This window comes from Anomalospiza imberbis, chromosome 24 (genome assembly GCF_031753505.1).
Source record: "Anomalospiza imberbis isolate Cuckoo-Finch-1a 21T00152 chromosome 24, ASM3175350v1, whole genome shotgun sequence".
Classification (NCBI taxonomy): domain Eukaryota; kingdom Metazoa; phylum Chordata; class Aves; order Passeriformes; family Viduidae; genus Anomalospiza; species Anomalospiza imberbis.
Window position 1 is genome coordinate 1094030 of NC_089704.1, and position 5116 is coordinate 1099145.

Consider the following 5116-nt stretch of genomic DNA (forward strand, 5'->3'; position numbering starts at 1 on the left):
GCAATTCCTCTCAGGAAGAGCCACTCCGTGTATGCACATGGCTGGCAGGAAAACACGATGCTCTTTCCATAAGAGCATTCCTGATATCAGCCTGGGGATCTGTGCAATCCTTCTCCGATAAAATTAGCAGCGAGGAATGCGCAATTCCTACTGGGATGGCTTATGGAAATGACAAACAGAAACAGAACAAATCCAGGTTTGGTGTGTGGATTTAAAAACCTCAGCAGCTGCAGCGCGGTATTCCCCCTCTGTGAGCTTCAGGGTTGTGGGAGAGGGGGAAACGGGAGCACAGGCTGCTTCCAGGAGTGGTGCATTTTAGTGAAATTGGTTTAATAAAAAATTTGGGTTGTGATTCAAACTTGTTTAACCACACAAGAAAAGCTGAGAGGAATCACTTGGGGACTGGTTTGTCCTCACCCGGGGTTTGCACAGATCTGCAAGTGGCCGTCCCTCCCCAGTGTGGAGATGAAGAAGATTCCTTGGAGATAAGGCCTGGATTAGCTCAGGGATCTGGTTACAAGAAGAATTTGAAGGATTTCACCCCAAATCTTGCCTTGTCCATGACCAAAATGAGATGGCACAGGGAGGACACCAGCACAGAGCAGGTGATTGTCCTCCAGAGCTGTGTGTTGGGAGGAGCCACACTCCTCCCTCTGGAGAGCACACTCCTCCCTCTGGAGAGCACATCCCATCCAGTCTCCCAGCCCTGCTGACAATTTTCTCATACATTCCTTCTCAGCCCTAGCACTCCTCGTTTGGGGTTGCTGTGACTCCAGAAATAAACACAGGAGGTTCTGCTGGGGGATAAAAATGCCATGCGGTTTTCCCTGCCCGACTTCTGTGTGCTCGGCTTCCAGATGCTCCAGAAGGGTCGGCTTTGGGAGAGCAGTGGCTACGTGGCCTGGGAAAAGCAAGGCTTAAAGTGAGCCAGTGTGGTCCCAAAATTCCATTCCTGATGTTAGGAGCAGGAGTTGATGGAGCTGTGGAGAGGTGGAGTGAGCTTGACAACGTGAAGGTGCAATGGGAAGGAATTCTGGTGTTCTATGTGCTTTCCTTGTGGATGATGAAGATTTTTCTGCAAAGGTGGATTTGTTCCAAAAGCACCGAATCAGGATAAGTCACATCCTGCGAGAGATCAGAAGTGCTGACAAACATGAACTCAGTTTTGTCTTCCCTGTTTTCCTAACAAAACACAAGGAGTTGTTGGAGACACCTCAGTTCCTGGTTGCTTTCCTCGTCATGTTCTAGTGACACGGACAGGCCGGACCCAGACATGTCCTGGTTTGTGCTGGACAAACCCTGTCCAGGAGCTCCATCTCACCCATGCATAGCCACCAAATCCACAGGCATGGTCTCTGACTCAGTCCTGAAGCCCCAGCACTGGGATGGGATAGATCTTGGGGGACTCCAGATGAGGAGTCCCATGGTGTCTTCCCAGGGATGGAATCTCAGCCTCCAGCAGATGCCGTTTTGGGAACATCCCTGGAAAACCAGCCAGGCAGGAGACCAATAGATCTCCTTGGGAAAAGCAAAGCCTGGAGCAGGAAGCTGGTGACCAATGAATGGGCGTCCAGCACAGGGCCTCTGAGCTGGGAAGATCCCAGCCTGTGAGCAGGGCTGCCTAACCCAATCCAGATTTCCGTAGGAAATAACTCCAGGACACTTCCACCACAAACTATGCACTGCTGCTGCTTGGATGAGTCCGTACGCTGTCAGCCGGGCTATTTTTTCCCCATCCTCCCTTCCAAGCATTGTTCCAAGGCCGCAGCCAGTTGAGTGCCCTGGGAAAGAACTTTCCCAGCACTTTCCCTGTCCCAGGAAGGACACGGCGGGAAGCAGACAGAGGTCTCGCCGAAGGCAGCAGGAGGCACATGGGGGGTGTGGGGTGATTCAGGAATGTGATTCTGAGGAGGGAATGCCAGCTCTTCATCCCCATCACCAGAGAAACAAAGCTGGGATCCAGTTGGTTGCTCAGGCTCTGCACACGGAAGTGTGGGCTGGGCTGGGAAGCCAAAGCCTGGCTTGGGAAAGACAATATCCATGTGCACTCCAGGAACAAGGATGAACATAAGAGACTGTGACCTCCAGCAGGGCAGAACAGGCCAAGGCAGCCCCAGCTTGTTCTCCTCTTCCCAGCCGGATACTGGGAGCTGTGGAATGTGTGCCTGCCCCGGAGTGCCATGGCTCTGGCAGCTGCTTGGAGACTTGAGCTGACACACAAAAGGAAAGCCTGAAAAAATTCTTCCTGGAAAAGGCAATAATCCCTCAAGACAATTCTCCAGGTGAAGAATGGGATTCCTGATAAGCTCTTTGTAGAAGTTGTCTGCCTTGCATAGAAATTCTGGGATTGGCATTACAAAAGAGGGGAAGGAATCAGTGCAGAAATACAAATTGTGTGGGAGTAAAAGGGGAGAGTTTGGCTTTGAGCTGAAAAAATCAATTTTCTTGGAGTGGAGAGAAATCAAATGAAATCAAAACATGTTTTGATCAGCTCTCCAAAAAATTCCAGGATCTTTTTCTCCCAAAGGCTCCTGGTACTGGAGTCTGTAACCCAAGAAGCTTTAGCAGCATGGCACAAGGGCTCAGGAGGCGCCCAGAGGGAGGGAGGGAGGGAGGGATGGATGGATGGATGGATGGATGGATGGGTGATGGATGGATGGATGGATGGATGATGGATGGATGGATGGATGGGTGATGGATGGATGGATGGATGGATGGATGGATGGATGGGTGATGGATGGATGGATGGATGGATGGATGGATGATGATGGATGATGGATGGATGATGGATGGATGGATGATGGATGGATGATGGATGATGGATAAATGGATGGATGGATGGATGGATGGATGGATGGATGGATGGATGGATGGATGATGGATGGATGGATGGATGGATGGATGGATGGATGGATGATGGAGGGATGATGGATGATGGATAAATGGATGGATGGATGGATGGATGGATGGATGGATGGATGATGGATGGATGGATGGATGGATGGATGGAGGGATGATGGATGGATGGATGGATGGATGGATGGATGGAGGGATGGATGATGGATGATGGATGGATGATGGAATGATAGATGGATGGATCTCTCTGGGAAGAGGGAGATGACCCAGCCAACCTGATTAGGTTTTGTGGTCCAGGGCATTGCCACTGATGTATCCCAAACAATTTGGTGTCCATCCAAGCCTTTGGAGATGCCTGAGAGAGATGGGATGGATGGATCCATCTGTCTGGGTAAAGAGAGGAGGTCCAAAAATCCTGACCAGGTCTTGCTGGGGCAGGGCAAGGCCATCAACACATCCCAGATAATCCATGCACTTCCATGGTCACCTTCTTTTTCTGGAGAAGGAGAAATCCTATTTCCAGGAGCTGCAAACAGGGCAATCCCATGGGATTTTAAGGCATTTGGGGTTTTTTCCCAGAGGTCCAGGCTGACTGGGGTGAGGGCAGTAGGAATGAATCCCCTGGGCACTCCTTGGCCCCTAAGCAGCAGCTGCCTTGGCCTGGAGCCTGGGAAAGGATTTACAGGGACAAGAGCAAAGGATAAATTTCACCTCTGGATCACTGACAGCTGGAGCTACCTGGAAGAGGGAACTTCCTTTCTAATGTGCTGTTATTGGAACATCTGTTGGAGAAGGAGTTTGGGGATCCTGGGCATTTCCTCCTGGGGCTGATCCAATGAATCTAGCATTGGGAAAACCGTGAGCACAAGCAGGAAAACTGTGGAGGTGCCTCTAAGGTGCCTTTAGCAAGGGTGGTGGAGAGTTCAGCCTTCCCAGGGGAGATTTGGCATGGATTGTACAGCATTGCTTTCATCCCAGCTTTCCTGATTCTTCCTGAAATCCCCCGTCCCCCACGATTTGGGAGCAGCCAGCTGTGGTCTGTGAGAACGAAGTATGAAGCAAATGAAAGTATAAGGAATAAAGCTGTATTTAGTGATGCTTTTCCTAGGAAGGAATTAGCTGGGAATAGCTGGGAATCGCTGGGGGTGAGGAAGAGGCTGGTCCTGGTGGTGGCTTCCTGGATGTTTCCAGGATTTATAGGCACACAGGGAAGAAGGAAAATGCTCTGATCCACTTTGCTTTGCCTCTCCCATCACAAACCTCTCACCCCCAGCCCTCCCCATATCCCAGCAGTGGCTTTCCCACAGAAGAACCCAGGATCTGAGCATGGAGAAATCCTCGGCAGATAGCAGGGAAAACTGGGATCTGAGTATGGAGAAATCCTCAGCAGAGAGCGGGGAAAACTGGGATCTGAGCAGGGATAAATCCTCAGCAGAGAGCAGGGAAAGCAGGGGGACCCCAGCAGCTCTGGGGGTGCCCTGCCCTGCTCCCATCCTCCTGGAGAACAGCTTCCAAACTCCTGCTGGAAATGACCCTGGCTGCCCCACAGGAACTAAGGGGTTCACCAGAGCTGGTACCAAAATTCCCCAAATCCCTGAGCAGCATGGAAGGCCTGGGATCTGAACGTGGTCCCTGGCATTAATCACTGTAATAGAAACCAGAGCTGGCTCTGGGCCCACTGAGTCCAGGCAGCCCCTGCTGAGGCGTTGGGAAATTCACAGGCTGAGAACGGGCAGTGAGAGAAATTCCAGGCAGGGCTTTGATTTTTTTTTTTTTTTTAATTAAGTGGAATTTCAAAACTGGAAAAACATAAAGGGAGTAAAAATAAAAACAGCAACAGCAAAACCCTCAGTGAGCTGCTGGGCCTGAAAGTCCCTCCTCTTCCTCCTCTCCCACCCTTTTCCACCTCCCTGGACTCCATTTCCCACTCCCTACATGAAGTTCAGCTGGATTGGTGGGAGCAGGGAGGAAGGACCTTGGGGAAGAGAGAAGGACAGGTGGGGCCGGGCTTGGAGCAACCTGGGACAGGGGAAGGAGTCCCTGCCCATGGCAGGGGGTGGGACTGGAGAAGTTTTAAGGTCCCTTCCAACCCACACCATTCTGGAATTCCATGATTCCATGAAAAGCCTCTTCTGATCCACCTGAGGAAGGATTCCATGGCCTGGGGATCAAGGGGCAGTGGGTGGTGTCAGAATCACACCATCCTACTAGACCTCAGTCAGTCACACTGGGATTTATGGCTGGGCTTGATGACCCTTAG